The sequence below is a fragment of the Ranitomeya variabilis genome, chromosome 3, assembly GCF_051348905.1.
Source record: "Ranitomeya variabilis isolate aRanVar5 chromosome 3, aRanVar5.hap1, whole genome shotgun sequence".
Taxonomy (NCBI): Eukaryota; Metazoa; Chordata; class Amphibia; order Anura; family Dendrobatidae; genus Ranitomeya; species Ranitomeya variabilis.
The window spans coordinates 638,251,898-638,265,546 of NC_135234.1; the positions used below are offsets into that span (position 1 = coordinate 638,251,898).

Below are 13,649 nucleotides of genomic sequence, written 5' to 3' on the forward strand. Positions count from 1 at the left end.
AAGCCCAATCCTGAGGGTCGCCCCGTAAAAAAGAGATAACAATTTTAACTTGCTGAGCTGAATCTCCAGATGAACGGGGTCTCAGAGATAGAAACAATTTACAATTATTCCTGAAATTCCTAAACTTAAATCGGTCTCCAGAAAACAGTTCAGGAATAGGTATTTTAGGTTCAGACATTGGACTACTGGTAACAAAATCTTGTATGCCCTGCACACGAGCAGCAAGCTGGTCTACACTTGTAATCAAGGTCTGGACATTCATGTCTGCAGCAAGCACAAGCCACTCAGAGGTAAAGGGGAGGAAGAGAGGAAAAAAAAAAACAAAAAAAAAACTCAGAATTTCCTTTCTTATAATCCCACTTCAGCAATGCATTAAACATTCAATGTCGGCCTGGCATACTGTTATGACCCCAATGGCAGAGGGTCTCAGAAATAATAACTAAGTCTGCAAACACAAAAAACCAGCTCATAGGGCAGTGGTAACTGAGCTGACCATATATCTAATCCTAGCACCACAAATAGCAGCAGCCGGGGAACGTGCCTACGTTGGTTCTAGACGTCTCGCGCCAGCCGGAGAACTAACTAACCCTAGAAGGGAAAAGAAAGACCTTTCTTGCCTCCAGAGAAAAGACCCCAAAAGTTGGATACAAGCCCCCAACAAATAATAACGGTGAGGTAAGAGGAAAAGACAAACGTAAGAATGAGCTAGGTATTAAGCAAAGAGAGGCCCACTAGCTAATAGCAGAATATAGTAAGATGACTTATATGGTCAGCAAAAACCCTATCAAAATATCCACGCTGGATATTCAAGAACCCCCGAACCGTCTAATGGCCCGGGGGGAGAACACCAGCCCCCTAGAGCTTCCAGCAAGGTCAGGAATCACATTTAGTACAAGCTGGACAAAAATGAGAGCAATCAAATAACCAAAAAACAAAGAAGCAGGACTTAGCTTAATTTTGCACGAACCCGGACCAGCAGACAGGAGCAAACAGAAAGGATCTGATTACAACGATGCCAGGCACTGGACTAAGGATCCAGGAAGCTTATATAGCAACTCCCCTGGACTAACGACCCAGGTGGGTGCCAAACTGAGGAAAGACAATCCCAGAGTCATATCACTAGTAACCACAAGAGGGAGCCAAAAAGTCTAATTCACAACAGGATCCACCTGGATGATAGGGCGCACGGGGAGGTATATGTGTGTTTCGGGGGCCCGTTGGGGGCGCATCTTAAGAAAGCGGTTAGGGAGAAGATAGGAAAAGACGAATATGTTGACATTTTCTCATTGCTCCCGTTAGAAAAATTTAATCTTGACAAGGGGAAGAAAGAGGATAGCAAAAAAGAGGAGGAAGAAAAACGGCGGTGGCGTTTGATTCCTCAGACTTTTGCGAATTGGCTGCAGGCGTTTGCCATTTTGGCCAGTGTTATTGGCGAAAAGGCGCTCGAGAATTGTTTGGGTTTGTTCTGTTATATGGATTCCGTCAGTGAGGCTCACAGGGTGTATGGCGGTCAGGCGTGGCTCAGGTACGATGAGCAGTTTAGACAGAGAAAAGCTGTTCGGCCGGCCATTAGATGGGACCAGAAGGACATCGGTCTCTGGTTACGGGTAATGGCGCAGTACAAGTTTGTCCATCCCTTTCACGCCAAATGTTTTAAGAAGGGCAAGGCAAAGCCCGGTTCAGGTAATTCCCATGGGGGAGACACCGGTGAAGTGGGAAAGGATGGTCCTCTATCTAAATAGATATCCGGATAGGGAGAAGGCGTCTTTGTTGTTGTCTGGTTTTAAGGAAGGTTTTATTATTCCGGCTCCTTCCTTTGCGGTTCCCTGTTTTAGAAGAAATTTGCGTTCAGCTTTGTTGCACGCTGATGTGGTCTCGGAAAAATTGCGTAAGGAGGTGGCCATGGGGCGCATGGCAGGTTCCTTTGAACGGGCTCCTTTTGAGGATTTATTTGTTTCCCCTTTGGGGGTGGTGCCTAAGAAAGAGGCAGGAAAATTTCGCCTGATCCAGCATTTGTCGTATCTCAGAGGTCTGTCCGTGAACGATGGTATTGATCCTGAGCTTTGCTCAGTGGTGTACGCATCTTTTGATGAGGCCGTGGTTTGGGTGCAGAAATGTGGAAAAGGGGCCCTTCTTGCTAAGACGGATATTGAATCCGCTTTCCGTTTGTTGCCGGTTCATCCGAGTAGCATTAGACTTCTAGGTTGTTTTTGGGAAGATTGCTTCTTTGTGGATAGATGTTTGCCCATGGGCTGTTTGCTATCCTGTGCATTGTTTGAATCGTTTAGTTCCTTTTTGGAATGGGTGGTGAGGGATGTTTCTGGTTGTGAGTTGGTTCTGCATTACCTAGACGATTTTTTGTGTGTCGGCCCGGCTGGGTCCGACCGTTGTTCTAGGATTTTGAGTGCAATTGAATGGGTGTCATTTCGTTTCGGAGTTCCCTTGGCTCCTGGTAAGACTGAAGGCCCGAGCATGTGTTTATGTTTTCTGGGTATTGTCATCGATACTATTCGGTGGGAGTTTAGATTGCCTGATGAAAAAGTGGTAAGCCTTCGGGAGGAGGTGCGGCGGGCTGGTCTCCGGCACAAACTGCCGTTGCGGGAGTTGCAATCGCTACTAGGGAAGCTTAATTTTGCTTGTCGGGTCATGCCAATGGGTAGAGTTTTTTCTAGGAGGTTGGCTAGTGCTAAGGCGGGAGCCAGGGCTCCCCATCATTTCGTACGGTTATCTGTCATGGTTCTCAATGGCAAGAGACCGTAGTAAAGCATACAAAAGGACTAGCTCTTGGAAGATGGGAACTCGAGCTGACTGTGAGCTAAACCTACCGCACAACTAACAGTGGCCGGGTAGCGTGCCTACGTTTTATCCCTAGACGCCCAGCGCCAGCCGGAGGACTGACTGACCCTAGCAGAGGAAAATACAGACCTGGCTTACCTCTAGAGAAATTTTCCCCAAAAGGCAGACAGTAGCCCCCACATATATTGTCGGTGATTTTAGAGGAAATTGACATACGAAGTATGAAGATAGGTTTAGCAAATTGAGGTCCGCTTACTAGATAGTAGGAAGACAGAAAAGGGAACTTCACAGTCAGCTGAAAACCCTTTCAAAACACCATCCTGAAATTACTTTAAGACTCTAATATCAACTCATGACACCAGAGTGGCAATTTCAGCTCACAAGAGCTTCCAGCCTCAGAAATATTCAAACACAGAGAACTGGAACAAAAATGCAAAACAATCTTAGGACTACAAGTCCAACTTAGCTGATAGTAGTCTAGGAGCAGGAACATGCAACAGAAAGGCTTCTGGTAACATTGTTGGCCGGCATAGAAATGACTGAGGAGCAAGGCTAAATAGACAACTCCCACATCCTGATGGAAACAGGTGAACAGAGGAGATGAAGCACACAAGTGCAGTACCACCAGAAACCACCGGGGGAGCCCAGAAACCAAACCCACAACAGTTATCGGCTGAGCACAAAGAGGACTTGGCGGTTTGGAGCGAGTTTTTGGAGATTTATAATGGCAGGTCTTTGTTTCTTGAGGGTGTGATCGATAATGAGTCTTTGGAGTTATTCACCGATGCAGCAGGTGGTTCGGGCTGTGGAGCGTACTTTCCGGGTCAATGGTGTGCATCAAAATGGCCGGCGCTTTGGATTTCTTCTGGCCTGGTTCGGAACATCGCACTGTTGGAGATTTTTCCCATCTTGGTAGTGGTGCATTTGTGGCAGGGGTTTTTTCGGAACAGGCGGGTGCGTTTTCACTGCGATAACATGGGGGTGGTTTGCGCGATCAACAGCTTGTCCGCATCGTCGCCTCCGGTACTGCGAGTATTACGGCAGTTGGTGTTGTTGTGTTTGACTTTGAATGCACACGTTACAGCGTCGCATGTGCCAGGAGTTCATAATTCCATCGCTGACTCTCTTTCTCGTTTACAGTTCGATCGTTTTCGGTCATTGGCTCCGGATGCGGAGGTGGTCGGGTTGGAGTGCCCTGCAGAACTCTGGCTAGTGGTATATGGGACACTGAGGCATTGATTAAGGCGTCGTTGGCTCCCAGAACTTGGGAGGCGTATCAGACAATTTGGGTTGAGCGAGCAGGGTCAGATTGGGATCTTGTTATCGTGGTTGAGTCGTGGGGCATCGGTAGGTTGGTCGTCTTCCAAAGTGTCAAGAGTCATGGCGGCTTTGGCCTTTGGGTTTAAATTACGGGGTCTGTATGATATCACCAAGATCTTTTTGGTGCAACTGGCGGTGAAAGGTTTTCGGCGGCGGCCTGGACAAAGGGATACTAGGCGGCCGGTTTCCTTTAACGTGTTGGAAAAGTTGGGTGAGGTTTTGTCGTCTTTATATTTCTCGTTTTTTGAGCTTTATTTGTTTCGTTTGGCTTTTTCGTTTGCCTTTTTCGGGGTGTTCAGAGTTGGCGAGTTGGTGTTGCCTAGCAAAAAAGTGATGGGGGGACTGTTGGCTAGGGACGTGTTTTTGTCTGATGGTCGTGTGGAGTTGTGGTTGCGCCGATCGAAATCGGATCAGGAGGGCATGGGTAGCAGAATCGTTTTGGGTTCAGTTGCGGGTTCTGCTATGTGCCCAGTTGCCTGTCTTCACAGATTTTGGGGTCTTCAGCCTCGGTGAGATCGGTCATTGTTATGCCATCAAGATGGTTCTTTTCTATCTCGTTATCAGTTTACGGTGGTTTTTAAGAAGGCTATCGCGTTGTTGGGTCTTGATGGGGCTTGTTTTGCCTCTCATTCCTTTCGTATCGTGGCCGCGACAGAGGCGGCGCTGGGGGGTTTAGGAGCCTCCGCCATTCAGCGAATTGGTAGGTGGCGCTCGCACAGATATCGTAGTTATGTGCGGCCACAGGGGGTGGTCGGGGGTGTTTTTTAGGTCTTGTTTTGTCAGGTATTTCTATTGTTCGTAGTGGATGTTGAGTCTGTATTTTGTTTTACAGGTCTCCAGGCATTATTGGTGTGGATTCTCGGACACTCGTATGTGCATTGGGGTGCTCTGCGTGCGGACGGAGGGCAGACAGCTTGGTTTTGATCGGAGTGTGGCAGTAATCAGGTGGCTTGGTTTTCGGCGTATGGCCTGGAATAGAGTGTTAAGGGAGATCCATAACAGTGTAAGCCTGGATAAGTCCCCGGATGTTTTGGTTTTACATGTTGGGGGTAATGATTTGGGGGTAATGATTTGGGGGTTCGACCTTTTCGGGAATTAATAAAGGATATTAAACAGGATTTTTTATGGTTATGGGTTTTGTATCCGGGCTTGACCATTGTTTGGTCCGAAATTGTGCCGCGGAAACGTTGGAAGAATATGCGGTCTTTAGAAAAGATCAATAAGGCCAGGATAAAGGTTAACAGGGCAGTGTCCGCATTTGTGTCTAGGAATGGGGGCATGGCGCAGACATTTCGAATTGGAAAAAGGAGAAGGGGCGTTTTGGTTGGCTGATGGTGTTCATTTGAATGCCGTGGGAATGGAGTTTTGGGCGCTTGGCTTACAGCAGGGCAGTGAAAGGGCCATGGCGTTTCGTTTTGGTGGGGTCTCGGGCCTTTAAGGTGTTCAAAGGCCTCTCGTTGTGGCGGCTGGGGGGAGTCCTTGGAGTTGGTGGAAATTGGTTTGGGGGATCCATTGGCATATGGCTCCTCTGTTTTTCTGGAGTTTAATATGTTTCAGATCTGGTGAATGGTGGTGGGGAGTTCCGGCAGGGGTGGTCGGATCTCCAGAATATTACCGTGAACGGTGAACCCTCTTGTGGGGGGTTTTTGGTGCTCCCGAGCCAGGGTTACAACGGCTGGGAGTAAATAATTGATGTTATGTTATGTTCACTTTATGGGTCTTTAAATCACCAGATTCTTGTGGGCTTCAAGGACTCCTCCTAGTCTAAAAATGTTAATGTATTTACATTCATTGTTAATTGTTGTATGTTAAATAAAAGAGGCTGCAGTGGCCTATATTATTCCAAAGAAATTCTCATCTCTGTCTTCACTTGGGCTAGGGTGGGGTGAGTAGTTGTGTTGTTAATTTTGGGGGAGTCAACAATTGGTTGGGCCAGAGTGAATTTACCTCTTCATATGAGCACCTTCGACAATACCAGTGTCAAGCTGCCATCATGATGAAAGCCATGGAGAAGAGGACATTGCTCTTTTCTGGAATATGTCTGGTTTATTCTTTAAGAAGGAATTATTAGACAAATGTCACAGTATTTGTTTTTGCCATTGATCCCAGTAAAGCACATGAATATTATTTTTTATTATGTTCTGCACTTACCAGCTATTGTGTCTGAAATAAGATCTTTGCTCAGATGCTTCAAATGGTTTCTTCTCTTGGTGAATAAAGTAAAGAACAAAAGATCGCCCTATAGTGACCTACATTATATTTACCCAAGGTCAAACATCCTGGAAAGAAAGAATCTGTTCCGACAAAACAGGAATAGGCAGAACAAGAGCCTGCAGTTTTCTAAGGAAACATAATCCTGAACATTCATTCTGTTTGCGATCAGATGAGAGTTTAGAAGTTCCTGATAGAAGCTATTAGTATTACTGTAAGATCTCAGCACACAAACATTGTCAGTAACTGCGCAGTGCTCTATTAATGAAGTGTGGATCCCACTAAGTGACTGCATGTGCTAATTGCTTTATTTAGAAGCACTCAAGAGGGCTCTGCGATGAGACAGATCGGCCCCCTCCTGCCTCCGTCCCTCCCACACTTTCTATTATGTCTCAAAATGCTTGTAAAGAACATTTATAAACATTTTTAATGGAATTTTATATGTATTTTTCATGGCTGTGTAATTTTACAAGCACACAAATTTGTATTTACCTATAGTCCTGTATAATCTGTGTTTCAAATAATAAAAAAGTGTGCTTTATGACAAAATAATAATATTTTTTATTTCTATAGCGTCAGCATATTCCGCAGCGCTTTGTAATTCAGAGGGTAATTGTACCAACATAACAGAGTAACACACAACTCAACAAATACCAAGAGGAGTGAGGGCCAAGCTCGCAAGCTTGGAACCTAAAAACAAAATCACTCGTCTTGTCCATAATCTGCAGCTCAGTCCTATTCATTTGTAGAGACAATGGAGTAGAGTGACTCCCTCCTTAAAGGGAAGGAATAAAGTCCCTTTAACTATGTTACAACAGTATGTCACTTTAAATGCTGGTATCTTGCAGATATTATTAGCAAGTCCTGGCTCCCCCTGCTCTACATGCTGATGAATATTTGTAAGTTATAGCAAATATTCAGTTCACAAGTTTGGACAATTGATAGATCAGAAAAATCAGATTGACGTCCTAAGACTGCATATAACAGTTTCTGCAGATAGTGGTCTCTGCCTGTAAGGGGGCCTTAATGGGGGTGTAGAGCATCCCTTTAGCAACCAGGACGTAGTGGCCATATAGGTGGAATGGGGGGAATGCACATACTGTATAGGCAGGTGCTGATGCTTGAGGATTAGTTTTCTCTAAGGCTATGTTTCCATGGGCCGTATTGGCAGCGCTTTGGACGCAGCGGATACCCCGCTCCGACCAAAGCGCCGCCCCTGTTGTACGCGCGGTGATTCCGGATGTGTTCATTAAATCACCGCATCGTATTCATAGACCGGGTTATTTATTTACGCTCCATCTCCGCAAAACAAATAGACATGCTGCAGTCGGTAAAGACGCGCCGCATGTCCGGATACGCAGGGCTGCCGCATGCGGCCATGCGCACATTGTGGATTTGGGATTTTATAAAATCCCCTCCACTATGCTGTAACATCTAGCCGCTGCATATTATCCAATCCACAGCAAATACTGAACGAATACGCCCCGTGAAAACATAACCTTAGAGGCAACACACTTACTTATAGTTACAAAAGAAAAAGTTTGATATAAAGTATGATATATATCTCTCTCCTAGCTACTCCTCTGCTTCCCCTCTTTGCAAATCCCTTCACTGGCTCCCAATTTCCCAGCATATCCAGTTTAAATTACTAACACTGACCTACAAAGCCATCCATAACCTTTCTCCTCCGTATATTTCCACACTAATCTCTCAATATCTTCCCTCACGTAATCTCCAGTCCTCCCAAGACCTCCTTTTCTTCTCCACGCTTATTCGCTCCTCACCCAATCACCTCCAAGACTTCTCCCGAATATCCCCCATCTGGAATTCTGTGCCCCAACACATCCGGTTATCCACCACATTTGGATCCTTCAAAATAAACCTGAAAACCCACCTCTTCAAAGAAGCTTACAGCCTGTAAAGACCACACGGCCACCTCAACACCATCGGAGCTCCTGCAGCCCTCAGCCTACTGTCTCCTTCCCCACCATCCTGTAGAATGTAAGCCCGCAAGGGCAGGGTCCTCTCCCCTCTGTACCAGTCTGTCATTGTTTGTTAAAGGCACCGTCTCACTTAGCGATGCTAAAGCGATCCCGACAACGATACGACCTGTCAGGGATCGTTGCTGCGTCGCTATGTGGTCGCTGGTGAGATGTCAAACAGTGAGATCTTCCAACGATCGCTGCTGCGATCTCACTGTTTGACATCTCACCAGCGACCTGTAGCGACCTGTACAACGATGTCACATGGGAGCTATTATGACGATTCAGTGTCTGAGTCGTCAACGAGGTCGTTGGTAAGGTGTCAAACACAGCGATGTGTGCTACCCAGCGGGACCTCAACGATCAAAAAAAGGTCCAGGCCATTCCGACACGACCAGCGATCTCACAGCAGGGGCCTGGTCGCTGCTACGTGTCACACATAGCGAGATCGCTACTGAGGTCGCTGTTGCGTCACAAAACTTGTGACTCAGCAGCGATCTCGCTAGCGATCTCGCTTAGTGAGACGGGGGCTTTACTGTAAGTGATATTTGTATTTTGATGTTTCCCCTTCTCATGTACAGCACCATGGAATTAATGGTGCTATATAAATAATAATAATAATAATATAGAGGGAACAGACTGTTATGGGCGTTACACCAGGACATCTTACTTTCTGAGGCTTAAAGAGGTTATTCAGGCATACAGTATTATACATATGCCCCTTATCTGAGGAAGCCAGTCAGGCGAAACGGCGCTGTCAGGGGTGTTGGGGACAGTGCTTATCGGGACAGCTGATCATGTAAGTTCATGCTAACTTCACTTTATATGCCAGTTCCTTAATGAAGCTTCTGCGGGATGTTTGAGTGCATATACATATAGCATTATACTGAGGGTGTTTTTACCCCATTCTACTAGGCACTATGCACTTTTTTTTCTATATAATGGCTCAGCTAACTTCACTTTATATGCCAGTTCCTTAATAAAGCTTCTGCGGGATGGTTGAGTGCATATATATATAGCATTATACTGAGGGTGCTTTTACCCCATTCTACTAGGCACTATGCACTTTTTTGCTATATAATGGCTCAGCAATATATATACTTGTACAGGCAGTTTATATGTTAAACATGAAATTTGAGATTATGGTAAAATTAATTTACTATTTATAAATTGAGCCTTTGTACTAAATTTATTGGTCATTTATAGCTGTATGGAATAGGCTTTACCTGATATAGTTTACTTACTGTTCCCAACCATATGTACTGTTTATTTTACCTTTGTTTTTTCGTTATTTGTGTATTTTAATTATATGTATTTATTAAAGATGATTTTAAATTTGAAAATCTAAATGTAGTCCACACCTTGTCTTTCCGGATCATTTTCTGGGGATTGGTGGTTTTTTGAAGCATGATTTTGAGGTGTGTCAATTATTTTGGGACCTTTGATAAATATACAGTATTGATGACCTATCTGTAGGACAGGTGATCAGTGGCAATTCGGGGGGAGTCTGATACCTAGCGCGCCACCAATCAGCTATGTTTTATTCCAGCGCTGTCCGGAAACACGTTGAACTAAAATGCGATCCACTTAAAAAGTGAAGCGTCGGCTGCCGGCCATTACTGGCTAATGCAGCATAGCCTCTATGCAATAGAATAGGAGTACTGCAGTAGCCAGTTGTGGCCAGCAGCAGGCGCTACACTGCGAATGAAGCTGCGCTAAGCAGTTCTGTTTAAAGTATTTACATCTGACGGGCACACAAATCAGCTAAGCAGTTTTGGCGCTGGGGGGCCGGGTGTCACACCTCCACCAATCTAATGATGACGTATGCTGCACATAGATAATACCGTATGCCCGAACATCCCAGTGTTCTCTTTCTTTCTCTCCTCTCCTCCTGGCCTCCACATGTATTTTATTCGCTGTCAATCTAATTTTTGGGGACAATTTGTTGAAGTCGGTGAATTTGAAAAGATCCGTTCATCCATACTGCTAATCCAATTTTAATTTCTTCCCTGCATTTTCCAAACTATGAGATCGATATAATTCTCCAACCTGACTCCGGCACCTAAAAATGAGAGCTGCCATGTGTCAGTATATAAGATTGCTGCTCACTCCATAACCCTCTTATTCTCCGAATAGGGCAGAGCGCTCAGACGGTGTCTTAACATAGTAATGTCTGCTCTGCTGTCTCCCTTCTATTACGGGGAAGGAAAGAATCTCAGGAGTTCCTAGACCTGGGAACATAGCCCTCCCTAAATAACATCTTGGTGGCATGTAGAGCAAACCAACTTCTGTTCATGGAATCATAGAAGTGATTGTCCTTAGCCTCCTGAAGGTTGTCTGAAGACCACAGAGCACTGTCATTTAGGAAGCACGTCAGCTGATTATTTGCAGCATTATCTACTCTCTAAAACACTAACGTTTTAACTTTTTGAAGTGAATCTGTTGCCAGGTTTTTGCTGCCACATCTGAGAGCAGCATGATGTATGGGAAGAGACCCTGATTAGAGCAATGTGTCACTTACTAAGCTACTTGCTATAATTTTGATAAAATCCCTATTTTATCTACTGCTGCTGATCTAGTAGTTATTCGAATGCTGATCTCTGTACAACTCGGCACCCATTACTGATTGTCAGCTTTCTGTCCAAGCACAATGTACACAGAAAGCTGCCAATCAGTGATTGGGGTGGTGTTATACAGAGCTCATGAATATGGAGGACTATACTGCAGCAGGTTTACTAGTCCTCTACTGATAAATCTGTGATTTTATATCTACATTAAGCAGTCCAGTAAGTGACACATCGCTGGAATCAGGGTCTCTGTCTCTACATCATGCTGCAGTCAGATTAGGTGGTGAAAACCCGGTGGCAGATTCCCTTTACAGCTAATAACTTCTCATAAATTCTACTTTTACTTCCTCTGTTGGGAATGCCGAATGTCTCTAAGCTTCCTAATACTGCTGGCATCTAATGAACCCAATGAACACATGGGCACGTATTTAGTATTACTGTTTTAAAGGGCACCCGTCACCTCGTTTTTTCAGTATGAGATAAAAATACTGTTAAATAGGGCCTGAGCTGTGCATTACAACAGTGTATTTTGTGGACCCCGATTCCCCACCTATGCTGCCGAAATACGTTACCAAAGTAGTAGTTTTCGCCTGTCAATCAGGCTGGTCTGGTCAAAAGGGCGTGGTGTCTTCCCCCAGATCTTGCGTAGTTTTCCGTTGGTGGCGTAGTGGTGTGCGCATGCCCAAGGTCCCGAATCCACTGCCCTGGGAGTGAAAAGACCGCGATGTGCGGTATTTCATTGGTGATTGGTGGGCGGGCCATCTTCCTTTGGCCGCGCGTGCGCAGAAGCGGTGCTCTGCTGGCCGCGGCTTCAGGAAAATGGCCGCGGGATGCCGCGCGTGCGCAAATGGAGATCGCGGCGGCCATTTTCCTGAAGCAGAGTTCGCATCTCGGCTTCAGGAAAATGGCCGCCGCGATCTCCATCTGCGCACGCGCGGCATCCCGCGGCCATTTTCCTGAAGCCGCGGCCAGCAGAGCGCCGCTTCTGCGCACGCGCGGCCAAAGGAAGATGGCCGCGCCCACCAATCACCAATGAAATACCGCACATCGCGGTCTTTTCACTCCCAGGGCAGTGGATTCGGGACCTTGGGCATGCGCACACCACTATGCCACCAACGGAAAACTACGCAAGATCTGGGGGAAGACACCACGCCCTTTTGACCAGACCAGCCTGATTGACAGGCGAAAACGACTACTTTGGTAACGTATTTCGGCAGCATAGGTGGGGAATCGGGGTCCACAAAATACACTATTGTAATGCACAGCTCAGGCCCTATTTAACAGTATTTTTATCTCATACTGAAAAAACGAGGTGACAGGTTCCCTTTAAAATGAAAGAGTTATTCTCCAAAATAAAAAATTACACAATATCAGCAGGCTAGTGGATAACTTGCTGATTGCTGGAGGTCCAGTGTGATCCCAATAATCGGGCTCTTCAGTGTTTCTTTTGAATGGAGCAGAAGTACCAATGCAGTACCATTGTGTGAACAACGCCCTATGTGGGCCTTTATTGTGCATTTGTATACTGAGCTGTCACCCCCTCCAGGAGTGGGTATGTGGAGAGTAGCTGTTGATCTGGTATTTTGCACCTGTGTTGCTAACATCTTGCTTTATGGGCTGGCTGCACCCTGCAGTGCATTTGTTCCATGATCTGGGCAGGTAAGTGTTGCTGCCTTTTTTTTTCTGCTGTCGAAAGTAGATTTGGCACATCCTACTGGACAAGTTAGACATTTTTCTCTTTGTTATGCCACCACTTTGTTGGCTTACTTTACACCAATATTTTGTACCAAAACCTAATATAAACCTTGCTCCCTTTTCTAGACACTTTAAGCCTATCCTATAAGGCATCACAAGTGTCTACAGAACTCAAGAAATCTGGTGCAAGGTATGTACGCCTGGTTTGGTTGGAAATTGAAGCAACATTTGGGGCATTTAAATCTCATTTATTTCTTTAATATGTACAGTAATATAATATAATGTCTGTAGACTGTGAGCCCTCGCGGGCATGGTCTTCTCTCCCCCTGTACCAGTCATGACTTGTATTGTTTAAGATTATTGTACTTGTTTTCTATTACTCCTTTTCACGTGTACAGCGACATGGACTAAATGGCGTTATTATTATTATTATAAAGTTTCATCTTTTTTGCATTGGCAAGCTCTTTGTAAGGTGATAATTATACCTTGTTTTTTTAATCAGATAGGTTTTTATTGATTATAAAACGCAATAAACATTTAAGAATAACACATGTTCAATTACCCCCCCAGCATTAACCCCCCTAGCATTAACCCCCCTTTACCCATCCCACCCCTTCATCCCCATCCCTCCCCCCTTTCCCACTTAGGCTACTTTCATACTAGCGTTAACTGCAATACGTCGCAAATGAGTCGTTTTGCCGAAAATACGCATCCAGCAAAAGTTCTTGCTGGATAAGTTTTTTCGTCATAGACTAACATTAGCGACGCATTTGCGACGCATTGCCAAACGTTGCGTCCGTTTTGCGACGCTTGGGCGTGTGGTAGCGGACCGTCGGGAGAAAAAAACGTTACATGTAACGTTTTTTGCTCCCGACGGTCCGCTTTTTCCGACCGCGCATGCGCGGCCGGAACTCCGCCCCCACCTCCCCGCACTTCCCCGCACCTCACAATGGGGCAGCGGATGCGTGGGAAAAATGCATCCGCTGCCCCCGTTGTGCGGCGGAGACCACGCTAGCGTCGGGAACGTCGGCCCGACGCACAGCGACGGGTTGTTCCCGACGCTAGTGTGAAAGTAGCC

General features: G+C 45.7%; 1 protein-coding gene across 1 annotated transcript in view; it reads left to right on the plus strand.

Annotated features, from left to right (window-relative positions):
* Positions 1–12,697: 12,697 nt before the first annotated feature.
* Positions 12,698–13,649, plus strand: part of LOC143816784 (transmembrane protein 198) — a 120,222-nt gene continuing 119,270 nt past the window's right edge. The window contains exon 1 of the mRNA XM_077297598.1: positions 12,698–12,761. The gene's annotated coding sequence lies outside the window, so the exon portion shown is untranslated. The remainder of the gene's footprint in view (positions 12,762–13,649) is intronic.